Below are 18,823 nucleotides of genomic sequence, written 5' to 3' on the forward strand. Positions count from 1 at the left end.
GAGACTCAAAAGACCTTGAGAAAGACACTGTTCCAATCTCCTACTCAAAGGCTCCACTCAGAATTCTCCCAGCTTCTGTATCTTGATGAGAAAGAAATCCCCTGGAGAACACACCCAAGACCTCGTTATATTTGTACAGACACTGAGGAAATGGTCTCTGGGACTCAGTTATCCTATCTATGAAATGGCATCAACATGAAGGGCCTCTCTAACATACCAGGACACCTTTGACTCCACCGTTGTCATAGGATTACAGGATCAACTCTTCTCTCCATGATGGTATCGGTAGATATTTTATTTTTTTCCTCTTTGCTTCTTCCACTTGAATATGCCAAGTGTTTATGTCATTTCTGAGACTCCAGTAAACTGCATTATTGGGAGGAGACAGGGAGTAACACAACACAGGCAAAAATCTGCTATTTTCACATGAATGCTTTAGGCAGTCAGCCATGATGGGAAATGAAATGTGTGGAAAAATACAGGGTGAATAAAGATGGCTTTAGTGAGATGATGGGCCTTTTACTGCCTGCATCTGATTCGTGATTTGTAGTTAGTCTGTCAGCTCAGTGCCTGTGTCCCAGAATGGCTCCTGCTGTGGAAATCCTTCTTCCCATCCTCCTCCACAGGTTTCATTTGGACGTAGGACAGTCTGTGGCTATTTACCAATGTTTTACCAGGAGAGCAGGGACCAGACTCCCTGGGGGAGAGGTGCAGCAGCTTGGGGTTTAAGGATTATTTCTGGAAAATAAAAGCCATTGAGAAATTCCTCAGGTGATGGTTAGATATCCAATGCCATTGATGAAACAGAAGAGCCATTGGCTTGTTTTTTTTTTTTTTTTTGTGTGTGTGTGTGTGTGTGTGTGTGTGTGTGTGTGTGTGTGTTATGTGTGTTTCCTTGTTAGTGTGTGTATGGGGGGAGTGTACATGTATGCAGAAGCCAGAGGTTGACATTGGGTATTTTCTTAAATGGCTTTTCATCTTATGAGTTGAAATAGAGTGAGTGCCTGGGTGGAACTTAGAGCATGCTAACTCAGCTTGTAGAGCAGGCAGGCTTTCTTTAGGGATCCCCAGTCTATCTGCCTCCCAAGTTCTGCCATTTCAGGCAGGCCACCACACATACCTGACACTTACATGGGTACTGGGGTTTCTAACTCCAGTCTTCTTGCTTTTGTAGCAAGTACATTATCCACAGTACCCTAGAAAGGACACCTATTGCATGAATTGGAGGCAGTAGCCAGTCTGGAATGAGTTCAGATCGTTGCTTCCATATTTAGTGGCAAAGTGGGAGAGTGCTAGTTTCAAAGGTGTAAGAGTCATGAGACAGAGATCAGGCCTCAAGATTCCCATCTAGCCATGCTATGCTGGGACAAGACAGCAGCATGTCAGCCAGGCCCCTTGTTCCTCAGTGACTCAAGTATTAAAGTTCATGCATGCTACAAATAGAGCAGTGCCTATGTTCTTCTACACTAGACACAATTTTTTATTTACTTTTAGTCTTTTAAAAGAGGTTTTACCTTAAAAAGCAGGTTTTAAATGTAAAGAAACATTGAACAGAAAATATAGTCCTTTCCATATAATCTCTCCTTTAACACAGTTCTTACTATTATCATCTTGCATTGGTGTGGTAAGTCTGTGGTCACCGATAAGCCAATACTTATAAATTGCCTACCAACTATTAAGCTCTGCATGGATTAACACTTCATGTTGCATAGTTTTGCATAGTTTGGGAATACGGAATAGCATGTAGCCTCCACCTCCACCCCTGGAAAGCCTCTGCTGCTTCACGAAGCCCTTCCCAGACTCTTGGTGGCCACTGATCAGATTAGTGCCTCTGTATGAACCCATCTTTTCAGACTGTCACTTGCTAGGACTTGTGCTGTATGTAGCATTTTTTGATTGGCTCCTTTCACTTGGTAATATGTATTTAAGGTTACTTCACATTCTTTGTTGGGCTTGATAGCTCATTTCTGTTTTATTACTGTATAACAATTCATTGGATCTGAGTCCCAGAGTCTGTTTATTGATAGAGGGACATCTTGACTGCTTCCAAGTTTGGGTAATTATGAATAAAGCTGTTATAAACATTCTGGTGTGGTCGTAAGTCTGTAACTCAACTTGGTGGAAATCATGGGGTGAGACAGTTGAGTTCTCTGGCAAGATTCTGCTTAACATTGCAAGAAACTTCCAGATTGTCTTCATAAAGAGGGGACTGCCCCATTATCCACTCCTTCCAATAGTAAACAAGAAGCAGTTGCCCTGTGCTAGTGTTTGCTGAGTGGTGATGTTCAGGATTTAGCTGTTCTAAAAGTGGTACAATTGAATCTCGCTTTTAATTTGTATTGTCCCAATAACATAAGATGGGGAGCAAATAAAAATAAGAATAGCAAATATTTTGCTTTACAAATAGTCTAAGCAAGTTCCTGCATTTAGTTTTTTATTACAGTTTTTCAGCCAATAGGAAAGCAGAAGTGCATGTTTGACAAGGATTAAGGAAGTAGTAACACAGCCGGTAGGAACACAGGGCACCAGGTCAGAATTCAGAGGACTCGAGTGCTCACCTTGCCTCTGTTCTCTTGTGTTCAAGACCTTCAGAAGTCACCTTGCCTTTGAAGCTCATCTTTCTCATGTGTGTGTTGTGACATTTGTATTGGATCAAGGCTGTGACATGTTTCTCAGGCCAACATCATCAGCTTGGACAATGACCTAGAGCAGGAACAGGGTGGTGGGCACAGAGAACATCATGTTGAAACTGAGAAGAGCTGTCTCACTGTTCCCCCGCCCCCAATGTGAGAGAGATTACAGTGGCTATGGTGGGGAGGGTGCCTGCTTCATACCTGCTCTTCTGCAGAGCAGTTTCTAACTTCCTCTTTACTGACAGTTCCATGCTACTTCAGGTGACAAGTGACAGCTTAGCATAGAGAAAAGGAAGACTAATTTTTCAATACCAATGCTGGGTGGGGACAGCCTGTGTTGTAAAGGTAGTGTCGCTCATACTCAGCAGGTGGTAGAAGCTGTCCAACTTTTCAAATGTTCCCTGACTAACTCATGAGTTCTATCTGGGAATAAAGAAATATTGTCACTTTGTCACTATCTCCACAGAGTACTCAGTCATGCTTGGCTAAGGAAAGATCTCCAGTTTAATCTACCAAGTGCTATACCTAGGTCTACTGTGCATCTTGGAAGTCATGAATTGTTCTCAGCACTGTGGGTATTGGGCGTAGGAGCAGGAGAGGAAAAGGCACTGCCCTCAGATGGCTTTTAACTTAATAATGTGCACAAGCAGTCCAACTAATTACCACTGTATAATCCATTTCAGACACAAAGGCGTTTCATCCTATTCTAGAAAGAGGCCAAACTAAACAGTGGGGGGGGGGATGAATTGGGAACTACAAGGATGAGCCACAGCTGTATGCAAATCTCTCATATGAAATTATTAACCTATTGTTGGACACGAAGCTTTATCATCCTTACTGTGATCTCACCACATCAGATCAGGTAGCTAGCAGAGTAAAGCCTCTGGGGTCCCCAGATCCCTGAGCCCCCAGTCTTCAAAAGGGTGAGATCCTGGGGGAATTTCTCCCTTTCTGGACCCCGTTTCCATACTGTAATGCACATATCCTCTTAAAGAAGGATGTCCTTTGGATAGCAAAGAAGTCACAGCCACAGCCTGCTTCTCCCCTGGTACTTGGCCATGAGGCCAGGGGAAATGATTAAATGCATGTGACAGCCAAATCATTTCTCTAGATGAAGAGTTGTGTAAGGAGCGGAACAGCCTGGGAAGTCAAGAGATGCTTATCTGGGTCTGTGAGCGCCTGAACTCTTCCTTCCTCACCGAGAAGTCTGGTAATGGCTTTCTTCATGGTAGAACGGCATAATTTCCTCTTCTTATCCTGAAAACTTCCCGTGAGTGGTGACCTCAGCCCATCATGAGAGCAAGGGAAAGGTTTCTGATAACAGGCAGAGACCACCTTGTAAACTAGGGGAAGCTCAGGCTGCTCCTGTTTCCCTTGGGGATCCTCTTACGGCTGTACCTGAGGATGGGACAAGAAGAGGACAGAAGTGGAAAATTCAGAGACACTAGATTGTCATGTGCCTACAAGTTACTTGGGCAGAGCCTAATTCAGCATGTTTGGGATGGAGTCTACAGTTGTCATTTCCAGTAGGTTCTCAGAGGATGCTTTTGGTCCGCATATCCAACTGAAAGAAATGGATGTTGGACCACCCTTCACATTTACACAAGAGAAGGGATGGATGCAGAAATTGGATTTGAGTAAGCTCAGGTCTGGGGTTTGGTTAGGGCATTCTGAGCTTTACAAGTTCATCCTGTTGTTCCCAACTCAGTCTGGTCTTTTGGCTGCCAAAGAAGTTTCTGGTCTTACTGGTCTTACTCCTACTGGTCTGGCATGGTATATCCATGTGAATCTTGCTACAAACTTAGATGTGAACAGAAAACAACAAAAACTGCAATGTCTATGTGTTTCATCAGGCAAGTTGATGGGTTCAACATCCTTCAGACCAAACAAGGTCTACTCAGGTTGACAATTTAATTCTAGTTCCAACTCTGCTGTTAATAATATGCTGGATAATAGAGTAATTGTTCCCTCCTTCCTGGCTCTCAGATGCCTCATCTTATAGTATCAAATTAGATGCTTCTCAAGATTCAGATTGTCCCTCTGAATGTCTGATTTCTTTGCCTTTGTAGGAACAGCATGGCAGTTACTCTTTAATGAGTTAGGCAGCAAACTCATTTGGTGTGACAGTAGATAGAGCACCATGGGACAGAAATGGTGGTGATGGTTGGTTGTAAGATCAAAAAGGTTGTAAGTTAAGGATGTTTTTCCTGGAAGAGCTAACAATAATGGAAAAGCAAGAAGAAACTTCAGCTCAGCACAGAGTAATTGGGACACTTAGTGGAGGGACAAATGGCTTTGTAGCCTGAATGACCTCCAAGGTTTTCTGTTATGGCCCTGTACATTCATGTGGTCCTCTAAAGTCTGCTCAGTACTGTCACAGGCCTTTGTGCCCTTGAATCCTGAGAACCCCATTGTGCGTAGAGATGGGCACCATCTGGTTTTGCCCATGAGTGATGCCCAGGGTGATTTAAGGACACGGGAATGATAAGAGGCTTTGGCTCCTCTTCTATGAAACCATACTGATATGAGCAGAGCTCAAAGTAAGCATGAAGTTGCTACATATGGAAAACATCTTTCATCAACAATGGCCAAAGTAAGAAAAGTTCGTGTGTGGAAGGATAAAGCTCAGTTATCTGGAAACTTTACTCAGCCTGAACATTTCCTTGATTTCAGACAAGAAGGCATGAATGAGGCATTTGGCATTTTGTGTTTGGTTGTCCCCAAGTCGGAGCTATGCAGCACATACTCAATAAATCATGCATTCAAATATACACAATAGGAGACAATTTAAAACATATTAAAGACGTATGCCTGCCCCTTAGCAGGAAGGAGATTCTACACAGAAGAAGAAGTGTGTATTTTGCAACCAGGTGTGGACTTGATAGCCCAAAGGAGCCATTCTTGCTATAACGAGAATGGTAAAGACAATGACTAATGTGATTGATTGCTTATTCTCTGACAGGCAGTATGAGAAGAATTCTGCACATAGTAATTTATTTAAGCTTTATAAGTACCCTGGGGTAGGCACTCTACCCTCCCTGTTTCTGAAAATGGGAAAACTCAGAAGTAGGTGAGTAAATTGAGAGTCTGACACTTCTGTGTAGGTTGCAAATGGTGCCTTGTGTTTTGTAGTGGGACTGAATTCTACTTGGAGCTTGAGCAAAAGGTAATTCCTAAGGCCTCTGGTTCCCTTTACCCATCTGTTCCCCTTCTCATATACTTCCTCCCTCCCCTCTTTTCCTTCTACATTATGCAAGTTTCTGCTACTTACTGTAAGCACTCGTGGTTCTGAAGATACAGAATTTAGAAGAAACATATACTCTGCTATCGAGAGACTGAAAATCTGGAAATGAGAGAAAAAGGATCTGAACATTGGTAGATGTCTCAGTCAGGGTTTCTATTGCTGTGAGGAGACACCATGACCAGGGCAAATCTTAGGAAGAACAACATTTAATTGGGGCTGGTTACAGTTTCAGAGGTTCAGTCCATTATCATCATGGTGGGAATCATGGCAGCCCTCAGGCAGACATGGTGCTAGAGGAGCTGAAAGAGTTCTGTGTCTTGATCCAAAGGCAGTCAGACTCTTCTCTGCGGGCAGTCAGGAGGAGGAGCTCATCCTCAGTGGGTAGAGTCTAAACAAAGGAAGAGACTTCAAAGCCTGCTTACATAGTGACACACTTCCTCCGACAAGGCCACACCTATTCTGACAAGGCCATGTCTCCTAATAGTGCCATTCCCTATAGGCCAAGCATATTCAAACCACCATGGTAAACATGTGACTAGTCTAGGAAAGAGTGAACATTATAGTAGAGTGGGATGTGATGTACCTGCATGGAACAGGTGACAATAGAGAATGACTATAAGATACCATGGTAGGACAATGTAAAAGATTCAATAGCATTGACAAGGTCCACACTCTGTAAACAGGCAGTCTCCCTCAGGGTCCCTCTGTGGATTTCTGTACAAAGTCATCAAGTATCTTCTACCTTGGAGGAGTTGAGCCTTGGACCTCCATTGGAAGTGGTATTATTCATATGCTTGAAGTTGGGACCAGGTGCTTAGGAGAAACTGGACTGACACTGTCAACTTTTCACAAGGGGGAAGGTTAGAAAAGAAACAGAATTCCATCTGGTGTTCCCAGGGCTGTGATTAAAAGACAGCGTTGCTTGCAAATTTCAGTGCCTTTTATCAGTCAATTAATTCACAGATGTTTCTTAAGCTCTCAGCAGAACTAAGCCACTGTTTCAAATATCAGGGGAGAGGACAGAAAGGTAGAATGCCAGCCCCTCCCACAGAGCCCTGAAGTGTGTCTGGGGACAAGGAATAACATATGCATTGCCAGGTAGACTGCTGAGTACCAAATGCATAGTGAGAAATGTACAGTTGGCTCCAGGGTGGGAGATGGGCATAGACTGAGGTGGACTGGCAGATAGAAGCACAGGCTTCTTGGAGGTGGTATACCTTGAAAGAGCAACAGGATGTAACTCAACATGGAGAGGATAATTTAGATTGAGTGCCTTTTCGGTGATGGGCAAAGAGGGAGAGAGGATGGTGTTCCAGGGCCTGTCTTTTCCTGGACTGATTAGGAAGTTCCAGGGAAAACTCACCTCCAGTGCAACAGAGCTGGAGATGAAGGCTCAGCATAAAGGCTCAGAAAGGACACTTAGTGGGGCCTTATTTTCTTGTTTGTAGGACTCTACCATACAGATTCCCCTGGCTATTCTCAGACTAGAACTAACTATTTTGCTTGCCTAAATAGTAGGATCACAGGTCTGAGGGAAAGCTACTTGCTGGCCTCTGGTGTGGAAAGGGGTTCCCATGCCCTCTTCTTCATCTCTTCTTCTGTCCCCCTCACTTCCCATCACTCTCTACATGGTTGCTTGGATGTGCCTTAGTGATTTTCCCACCCTGTTCTCTAATCTTCAAAACCTCCCCTGACTTCTGCCCATAAGCTACCCCTTGGAGGTACTTCTGAAACACACCACACACACACACACACACACACACACACACACACACACACACACACACACACACACACACACGCACTGTCCATGGCCAGTCACTAGCGATCTCATGAAGTCTTCCCAATGACTGATCAGTCCCAGACTGAGCTGAACCCCCATCTTAAATGGTCCTTTGTGGGTGTGCATACTCAGATATGTGGGTGTTATAATGGTTGGTTTCAATATCACCTTGACACAAATTAAAATCACTTAAATAGGAACCTCAGCCGAAGAACTATTATGATTACCTTAATTGATTTGGGATGACTCATCCTGATTTTGGGGAGCACCTTCTGGTAGCTGCTAAGATAAAAGGGTGTGGTGGAAGGACCCTTTTGCTTCCCTGGGTTTCTCTATTGTTACTCCGTTGGTTTTCGTTGCTGCTGTTGATGCTGCTGTTGCTTCGGACGAGGAGGGGGAGGAGGAGGAGGAGGAGGAGGAGGAGGAGGAGGATGAGGAGGAGGAGGATGGCGACGACTCTGTCACTGATAACAGAACCAATATTTCCTATCTCCCATCTTAGATTAAAGAACCAGCCACGTCACAGGAACTTTCCAGATTTTCAAGATTGGGACTGTTGAGACACTAAGCCTTGTGAACTGAGCAACTGCCTGGTTGTCAACCTCCCCAGTGAGAAACAGCCACCATAAGACTATTCCAACTACAGAGGCTCCCAGCCTAAAGGACTAAGCAACTGCTGACTTCTCAGCACTCAGTGTGATTCAGCTCCTGTTGCTATTTTAATGTATGAAGTCTCTCTCTCCCTCCGTCCTTCTCCCCCACCTCCATCCCATTTGTTCTATCCTTCTAGAGAACCCAGACTAATACAGATATATGCATATGTGTTTAGGAATGTATATCGAACCTAGGGATTTTATTAATTTCCTTTTGACTTTAGTTTTTGAGATAGAGCTTCTTCCTGAACTCTGAGTTCTTTCAATCAGACTGGCCGGTGAGCTGGCCCCAGGCATCCTCCTGTCTCTGCCTCCCTAGCTCTGGGATTATAGGCACGTGCAGTACACCTATTTTTTAACATGTGCTCTGCAGATCTGAACTTAAGTCTTCGTGCTAGCATGACAACATTGACTGAGTTAGTTTTTCAGCTCCTTCCTTGTCTTTTACGGTGTTAAGATGTGTCTGCGGAATGAATCCATTGAGTTGAGGAAACATCAAGAGATTTGAAGTGAATACAATGTTTTGGGGAGTGAGAGATCATTCTAGATCTTTTAAGGTAAAAATGGTACAGCTATGGATTTTTGCCTATAAACTGTTCCTAGGACTTCTTTTTTCATAGAATTTCCACTTTTCTTTTTAATCCCTATGATACTCTTCTAGGTCATGGCTACTTTTCTCTCATTTTTGTGATCATGGTTTAATGGGCTTCCCAATCTAGGTATTGGTCTCACCTCTGTTATGTGGAGGATAGGCTGTGGCATGGAGTAGCATTCCTAACCTTCGGCTGTCCAGGCCAGCAGAGTTTCACTGTTATTCTGGTCAGAGCACAGAAGTCGAATATACAACTTGCCTTCTTCCCATGCCTGCATGGAAGCTCAGCACAAACCCTGGGACCCAGGGCTCATTTCCAGACCTCCATGGTGTCTGGTTCTTCATGTTTTCATGACAGCATTTGGCCTGAATGAAAATACTATTATTGCCCCTTCTTCTGCCCCTATTTCATACAGGGTAGCTGTGAGTTGCTCAGATCTAGCTTCTAGAAGTTAGAAAAGGGCAGGGGATTGTGTGGGAGAGTCAAGAGTTGAGAGTCAAGAAGGAGGTTCCTTCTACAGTGGCACAGAGACTGGGGGGTACACAGATGGGCTTGAAGGATGGCAAGGGGTGGTGGGGGTGTCTCTCTCCTCTGTGTAATAGCCTGTTTCTGGCAAAGAGCTTATGTTCTCTTCCACTGGAAAGCTTTTAAGAACGCTGAAAAGGACAGGCAATTACAGGAAGGTTAGGTGCGCCTGATTGGATGTTGTTACAAATCACTCATTGTCATACAAGGCATTTGGAAAGGAGGCCATCGGGGACTGATTGCCGCTTAGGGTAAGTGATTTCTGTTTAGAGTGACTGAGCAGATGAAGGCTTGGCTCGCATTGCCCTTTCTCCCTGTTTGATGTTGTGGCGATCTTGGCGGCGGCGGGGGGGGGGGGGTCATTGCAGATGCTCAGAGGATGTGGGTGTGTGGAGGGGCTAGACATTCCACTCCCCACCTTTTCTAAACCATCCCCACACAGTCTTCCTGTGGGGAGTGCACAGAGGGGAAGAGCCTGGCTCATTTTCACCTGGCAGGTTAGTGTGAAGGTGTTGGACTAGAGACTGTGCCCAGACTACAGGCTAGTATCCTTGCTCATGGCTGGGCACCAAGATGATGGCTAGAACTGGAAGTTTTTATTAACCCACCCTGCATATAGCTGTGCAGGCTTAGCACACCCAATGGAGCAGTTTCTCTGCTTCTGGTGCCAACTTACAGTCTCTTCCTCTGGACCCTTTACTATCTCATGACTAGAGCTTCCATTTGACTATGAGAGGATCCCAGTAGGGAAGAGAGCCAACTATACTCATTCAGTGTCTCCAGTACCTCTCCTTCAGCTGCCTCCATTGTATCTGAAACACTATTATGATGGAGAAATATCGCTGGACCTTGATGTTAGCTTCACCTTCACTCACACACAGAGGCAGATTCCTTGTAGGCTACCAGAAGACATCAAAGCAAAAGTGAAGTAAGAAGTCACAAAACTGGGGAAAAGGTGATGGAAGAAAGGCCATTAGACATCAATTTTGGTGAACTCACAATTTGATCAGACAGTTCTTCCCTGAGATTTTACTACAGGCAAATGAGACAGAGAGTGGTTGATGTGGGCACTGGATGGGTGGGGCCTAATCAGCTCTAAGGATGCACCAGAATGAGTTGAATTATATCTCCCCAAACTACACTTAAGTCCTAATGGCCGTAAGTTAGCCAGTGTTCACCAGTCTTATGGATACCTGAGAAAAACAACTTAAGAAGAGTCATTTTAGCTGACACTTTCAGGGTCTTAACCCGTGATTTGCAAACTCCATTGTACCACTTCTGAGGAGAAGCAGAAGAGTACAGCAGAGGGAGAGGGTGCTTACATCGTGGCAGCTAGGAAGTAGTGAGTGAGAGCTAGGACAGTGCTGTTTGTGGAGGATCTGTCAAGCATCTGACACTGGCCCTGTGCTACAAGTAGAGAGACTACAGATACAGAAGCATAGTCTTTCATCATGGTAATGTGAGGTGGGCATAAGAGGTAGGCAAAGCATTTGAGGGAATGGGCCATTGTGGTGTAATGTGGCAGATACAGGTAGGGGGAGGAACATGTGGAATCTTGTGAGCATAGGCTTGCCCTGCAAATCCATGTTGACTGACTCAGCAATGATTCACTGACAGAGCAGTGCCTCGTATTCTAGTAACTCAAACTGAATGAGATGAAATGGATTCTTACCTGTTTTCTTAAATTAAAATAAATATTTTTGGGATTCTTACCTTTTAAGAAATTAATATTTCAATGAGAGAGAGAGAGAGAGCGAGCAAGAGAGAGAGAGAGAGAGAGAGAGAGAGAGAGAGAGAGAGAGAAGGAATATAATCACACATATAAAATCATAATTAGGTACTATTTTAAAAAGTTTGATAAAATGCAGAATGATGAGAGGGAGACTCCTTCTTTAGGCCAGGCTGATAGAAGTGATTGGGAAGGAGAACTTGACTGTACTGAGGTGAGAGGTAAATATCTGAGCTAAAGATGATGGTCTAAGAGTAGGAATAGTGCATGCCTGTAGAGTGGGAAGGCCAGAAGACCTTGTATATATGTAAATGCCTTGTCAATGGTGTGAAACTGCAGGACACGGAGGATTCCTGTATACTCTCTTGTGCCATGTCTGTGGCAACAACTCAGTCTTTCTCTGTATTTCCCTCCATCTCTGAAAAGATTTCCTTTCTCCAGTTAACATTCTGACTAAGGCACCAAGTAAATCTGGTTGGGTTTGATGGCTCTGATTTGTCTAAAGATCCAAAAAACAAGGCTTGCAAAGTGTGACATTCATATCCAATGATAATGGCATGGTGGAACCTCTCCAAAAGAACTGATAAACTTCTCAGATTGAGGGCAGACCATTAGGAGAGACCAGTTCCAGATGTGCAATTTGGAACCCATGTCTAAGAAACATTCACAATTTGGAATGCTCAGAAGTAAGACCTCAGAAAATGAAAATCTGGGAGGAATTTCACTGTTGAATCTGACCCAGTAGAAACAAAGAGAATCCAGTCATGCTCAAGTTTCTCCAAGGATATGAGAGGGCCAGGAGTCTAGTGTGTGAATTCTGGAAAAATGAAAGAGTATCTAAAACAATGCTTTGGGAATATAAAATCAAGGATTCCCAGCTCAGCAATGCTCTTAGTTTGGTTTTCCTCTTGGAGCTTAGGTGGGAAGCTGAATCTTGGAGGTAGCGAGAGAGTGCAAAATTGTACCCAGTCATTTTGTCATAGGAGGACCCAGGACCATGTAACTTGTTCTTCTTTGACCTTCTTTGAGTTGCTAAGAGGCCTCCAGAGCAGTGATCCTGTTGTAGAAGACTAGGGGCTGGAGGAAACTGCATCATGATTAACATATGAAGGGCCAGGGATGTATTCAGCTGGAAAAGGCACTTGCTGCTAAACCACTAAACCTGAAAGTCTGAGTTTGATCAGGGACACACATGGTGGAAGAAGAGAACTACACACACAAATTGACCAGTGGCCTCCATATGTATGACACCCACGCCCGTACCAAAATACACATGTCACACATATACATAAGATAGGTAGACAGATAGATAGACAGTAGATAGATAGATAGATAGATAGATAGAATTTGAAACTTTTTAAAAAAAGATTAACAAATGAAAGAAACCAGTTGAAAGAAAGGCAGGAGGATTGGAAGCCTATCTCCTCCTGGGTTCCAGGTTACATGAAGCACATGTGTTTGAGAAAATCTTGAAGTATGCAATGTGGGTAGACACTATGTATATGACCTATAAAGTGTCACAATGTGCCTAGTAGCCCAGTGCAGTTGAGCCCATGCCTTTCTTCAGTTCGCCAGCCCATTCCTCTTCTTAGAAATGCTTTCTCTACCTTGCCCTGTGTCCCTGGTGTAATTCTTTGTCCTGGGACACAAAAGCATGGAAACCTCAGCAGGTACTTCTCAGGATTCAGATTTGTGCTTAGAACAGGAAGACTAGTGTTTATTTCACAGCATAGCCAATGGTCTCTGCTTCTGCTGAGTTGATGATGAACCCCCTATCATGGGTATGCGTTGGCTTTTGTGCCTCTGGAAGTATTTGAGCATTGTGGTCTCAATGTGGAGAACTGCTCTCAAACCTGGGAGGCCTCTTCATCTTTATTTGACAGCCACAAATAACTAAATTAGAGTAAGTACCATAATAGGGAGTAAATTGGAGGGTTGTGTTAAGTAAGTCCAGGGAAGCAATTTGCCATGCATTCTTTCATGCGAGATTTGGCCAAAAGAACCAGAGCCTTCATTTTCTATTAAGGTCATCACTAAATGTGGCTTTTAAGATGAAATTGAGTGATAAGGCAATGAAATGTCTAGCAAAGGTGAGTTGTGGGTTAGGAAGTTCAAGTCCACATGGAGTGGTTGAAAAGCTGTCAGCACCCCAGGAAGCCTATGCCTACATCTCAGATTGAGAGCCACTCTATGTAGTTCAAGGCTTGTTTTATTTCAAGCATTTGGATGGAGTTCTGGTAAAGCCATCCTTCTTAAACACTATTTCAGATGTACATAATCAGCCACACAATGAGGGGATGTCATAGAAAGGATTCACAGGGACACAGGGGATATTGGAGAAATTTCTTCAATCTACTGTTGTGGAAGGGTGGGGACTGGAGTAGAACTGGACAGGTGGTATTGACTGACTCCCTTCAGAACACTGTATATAGCTCAAAGGACTTGCATGGTTGTCTCAAGCCAGACCAAGATGGCCACCCTTGTATTAGTTATTTTTGGGGGTCATGGCTGAGGAAGTCAGAAGAGGACATCAGATCACCTAGAACTGGAGTTATAGGTAGTTTTGGGAATTAAATCCAGGTATTCTACTGCAAGAACCATAAGTACTCTTAGCCACTGAGCCACTTCCTCAGCCCTATGAAAGGATAACAAATAAACAAGCTCACATATTTTCTCTTACATGTTAAATTTTACATAAAATTTTAAGCTTAATTTTTGAAACTTGGTATAAATTACACTATAAGTTAAACCCATATAACCTGGAAAGACACAAAACTGTGCATGTGTATGTCATTTGTAAGACATCTAAGTGTGACTTCCTTAAGAAACCTGTATCTATTTCTTTGTTGCCTACCATGATTTCCTGTGTCTGTCTATCTGCCTCCCTTTTTACCTCTCTCTTTATTTGTCCTCTTCCTTATCTTAATACAGTCACTAACTTTGCTTTCTACTGGTTCATCCTGAAGTTCTTTTCTTTAGTGGCACAGTCAACAGTGTGACTTTACCTAGCAGAGATCACTAAGAGATGAGGGAACTCCTCAGGACACCAATGATAGGTTTTGATGCTCTCCTTGTCGAGTTTAATAATGTTCTGGCGTAGCTCACAGAGCCCAGAAAAAAATGATTTAGTTATCAATATCAATTTATTACATATAATACTTTAAACAGCCTGACTGAGGAATCTGTAGGATGAGGCAAAGGAACTTCTGCCCCTGTGGGACTGCATGCCTGTCTGCTTATGGCTGTGGGCATACTCATAACCTGGGTGCCTTGAACCTTTTCCTTTTGTCTTAGTATCATGGTTTCATGGCTCAATTGTGATTGAGTAATGAAATGTGGTCTAGTAAATGATTCTGAGTCAGTAAATCACTGGTGACCACCTTAACCTTTGACCTCAGAGGTCATGGGTTGGATCTGGAATTTTCCACCTTGTAGAGCCATTGTTGCCCCCCCCCCCCCCAGCTTCTCAAGCTATGAGAAGCCTTAGCCTTCAGGTTCCTCATTAACATACAAAGCAGCTTCACTCCAGAGGTTCCAAGGATTGTAGAAGCCATGTGCCAGAAAACAAGAAGCAGGTCCAGAGCTCAAAGTATGCTTCTTAATATATCAAAGATTCACATGGCTCTTTAGGTGTGGTGGGCTATGAGGAGTCATATTTGCTGCCCTCACCTAGTGTTGGATCAAGGAGATGCATTACTCATCAAAGGAAAGACTGACTGTTATAACGTCTTTAGGGCAGGTGGGAAGTTTCATATTACATGATTTAGTTCAGCATGGTGTAGGTAACGAGTGTGAAGGAGGAGCCAGGGGCCATAAACGGAGTATCAAGTCAGGCATCAAGTCAAATGCAACTCTCCTTCCACCCAGAAGTTACAGTGCTGGGTATATATCCCAAGGAAATCCAAACAGCAGTAAGTAAGGGTAAATACAAAATCGTTTCAAAGGGAGGGCCCATCAGTAGACATGGCTGGGAAAATTGTAGTATACCACACTGCTCACATTCTGCTGACATCCAAAGAAAATCAATCTTAAACCCATTAATTTGGAGAAACTATATAAAGTATGTGATAACCAAAGTGGAGAGAAATGTGTAAAATTATCATTTGTGTAAAATAATGGCAACTTTCCCTATGTTCATAAAGCTTGCAGTGGGCCAAAGGGCTAGAGTAGATCTCCTAAAATTCAAGAGAATGTTGAACCAATAACACACACACACACACACACACACACACACACACACACTCACACATATACACACACATACACACATACACACACATATACACATACACACATATACACACATATACACATACACACATATACACATACACACATATACACATACACACATATACACACATACACACATATACATACACACACATACACATATACATGCATACACACATACACACACATACACACACATACACACATACACATACATACACACACATACACACATATACATACACACACATACACACATACACACACATATACACACACATACACACATATACATACACACACATACACATACACACACATACACACACATACACACATATACATACACACACATACATACATACACACACATACACACATACACACACATACACACACATACATACATACACACACATACACACACATACACACATACACACACATATACACATACACACATATACACACATACACACATATACATACACACACATACATACATACACACACATACACACATACACACACATACACACACATACATACATACACACACATACACACACATACACACATACACACACATATACACATACACACATATACACACATACACACACATACACACACACACACTACATGGATATATGGATAGCAATTTGACTTCATATGGTTGCTAAATACTGTTGTGGTACATAAAAGATAGAACTTACTGCAGGGCTAGGCAACTTCAGTAATTTACCAATTACCTTTTTCTTCTAATGTATGTTAGGCTTCTCAAATCCAAAAATCTAAAATTGAAAATGCAACAAGATCCAAACCTTTTTGAGTGCTGACTGGATCCTCCTGTTTTGCTCAGCTGAGGTGTAAATTTTGAATCTGGGGTGCTCTATAGTCTATGCAAAGATTTCAAGTCTTAAACACCCCTGAAATCTAAAACATTTTGTACCTTAACATCTGGTTAAGGTATTTTTGTCTTGTACTTTATATATAGTTTGAAAAAGGTTATACTGAGCGATTATCTTATAGTAATAGCATATATAATTTAAAAATACAGCACTCCCCATCTCTCTGGGCACACATAGAAGTGCCTTCACAAGCTCCTTCTAGGAGCAGAGCAGTTACAGAGACTTTAGATGTGCTTTCCCGCCCCGTCCCGTGTGTGTGTGTGTGTGTGTGTGTGTGTGTGTGTGTGTGTGTGAGAGAGAGAGAGAGAGTGTGTGTGTGTGTGTGTGTGTGTGTGTGTAAGAGAGAGAGAGAGAGAGAGAGAGAGAGAGAGAGAGAGAGAGAGAGAGAGAGACTAGGATTTAATTCAGAATCTTGCATATGCTAGGTAAATGGTATACTAACAATGTATACTACTAACCATTTTTATTTTGACACAAATCTTTGACAGAGTCTTGCTATGAACGCAGCACAGGCTGTGTAGCACTTGCTATGTAGCCAGGATTACTGGTGTGCTGTTTCAAGCCCAGCTATCTGGATTGTATTTTTGAGACTGGGTAAAAAAGACAGTAAAAATTAAGGGTACATGGGAAGGGAGGAATCTCCTTAAGCTGAGATCTTATTTGACTTCCTGCCAGCCAAGAGTTAGAAACCTTAACACAATAGATAAAGCCAAAATGGCCTAAATAGATACTGCTGGCTTTTCTTGAAGACCTCTCCAATAAGGATGTTAAAATAACAAGTAATTGTGTTTACTCAGAACCAGAATATTTTAAATGTGTTTAACTCTATTGGATCTCTTCTTATCCCAAAACCTAAGCAAGGAACCTTCAGAAAAATTTTATTTGTAAAAAAGAACTTCTTTAAGAGAAGCAGGTAAACTAGCTCTCATGTTTTATCATTCTTTTTTTAAAAAGTAAGAATATAATAATTGTTAGCTTTTTAAAAACATCTTTAAACATTGTTGTAAATGACATTGTTTTAGCAATATGACTTAACCAGGGTAGTACTTATAGCCAGACCCTTTGGTAGGACACCAAAGGGTCTCTCGCTCCCTCTCCCTCTTCCTCTTCCTCTCTCTGTGCACCCCTCTATCAGGCCACCTTTGAACATGTAGCATCCTCTTTTGAGCCATCTCTCTTACTAGCCGTGCGTACTGCATCTTATGTCTATGTAAACTCACTAATTTTGGCTTACTGTGTCCTGGACTTTTTGTTTTCCGTGGCATAGCCAGGGATCAGGCTTTGCCTGAATGGTGGTCTCCAGGGGCACGGTAAGGTTGTGTGGAGGTGGAGATGGAGATTGGAGTGCACATCCTCTCTCTGATGGTGACAGATGGTGCTGAGTGCCAACAATCTCAGTACTAAACCCCAGAGTATTAAGTTCCTCCCTGGCGTCCCAGTCCCCATCTTTTCAGCCCCATCTTGTACCTTCAGACCTTGAAGCAGGGGACTTGGGCTTCCATTGTGACTTACCTGTTTCCTGACTCTGTCTGTGAAGTGGGTCTCTAGAGGAACTGAGCTTACCTTTTTTTGACCCTAGACTCTTTTCTCCTCCATCTTGCTCCATGCTCAATTCTCCCAATATGTCTCACTGGGTAACTCTAAGGTGTCTGATGTTTCTCTTATCTCAAAGGACCCTTCCAGGCATGGATGAATCCTTTACTTCTGACTTTGCTGAACTACTCTGTAGGGGTGCTTTATTCTCAACCCAGCCTAATCTCTGTAGCTGGCTCCTGGACATGCTCCCTCCACACACACACTCCCAGAGAGGTGCAGGTCAGTTGCTAGCTGAGGGAGTTCGTAGATATCTATGAGCAAGAGAAGAAGAAAAAAATTCCACGTCAAAGTCCCAGGAGAGATAAAGACAGGTTAGATAGAGTGGCCCATATAATGTGACAGTCTGGTACAGGGTACTGAATGAGAGCAGAAGTCCAGAATGAACAAGTTGCAGGGCAGACATGGAACCCAGGTCTGTGGGCTCAGCTCTATGGAAAACATGAGGTCCTTGTATCTGTATATGTGGTTCATACTTCCACAGAGAGCTACATACTGTGAAAGGTTGGTGTGGATGGGAAGAATAAGGGAAGAGTTATCAGAATTACAAGTACAATTACATGCTGTTTTGTTGTTGTTATTGTTGCTGCTGGTGGTGGTGGTGGTGGTGGTGGTGGTGGTGTGTGTGTGTGTGTGTGTGTGTGTGTGTGTGTGTGTGTGTGTGTGTTTGTGTGCCTGAGCAAAGAGTTTTACATTACCTGGCCTTGGTCTTTCTACAATACTAGCCATTGCCCACACATAGCTACAGAACACTTCAACTGTAACCAACTGCACGAAGATAATGCTTTAACTGCTAAATATAGATCTGATTTGCATGTCTTTAGGAGCAATAAACCAAAATGTATAATGTTAAAATTTCCTTTAGGTTGATCACACTTTGTTATTTTATCAGGTTAAATGCAGTATATACTTTTTGATATCTCAAG

The 18,823-nt window shown here is 42.9% G+C and overlaps 1 long non-coding RNA gene across 4 annotated transcripts in view; it reads left to right on the top strand.

Annotated features, from left to right (window-relative positions):
* Positions 1-18,823, top strand: part of LOC120097031 (uncharacterized) — a 146,028-nt gene that overhangs the window by 92,330 nt on the left and 34,875 nt on the right. For 3 of the 4 annotated variants that reach the window (XR_015638924.1, XR_015638925.1, XR_015638926.1), the window contains one exon: positions 8,163-8,384. This is a non-coding gene — a long non-coding RNA (uncharacterized LOC120097031). Of the gene's footprint in view, positions 1-7,496; positions 8,385-18,823 lie in introns of those variants that run through there. The other variant, XR_015638922.1, reaches the window with a different exon arrangement.

The sequence above is a fragment of the Rattus norvegicus genome, chromosome 15, assembly GCF_021556685.1.
Source record: "Rattus norvegicus strain SHRSP/BbbUtx chromosome 15, alternate assembly SHRSP_T2T, whole genome shotgun sequence".
Classification (NCBI taxonomy): Eukaryota; Metazoa; Chordata; class Mammalia; order Rodentia; family Muridae; genus Rattus; species Rattus norvegicus.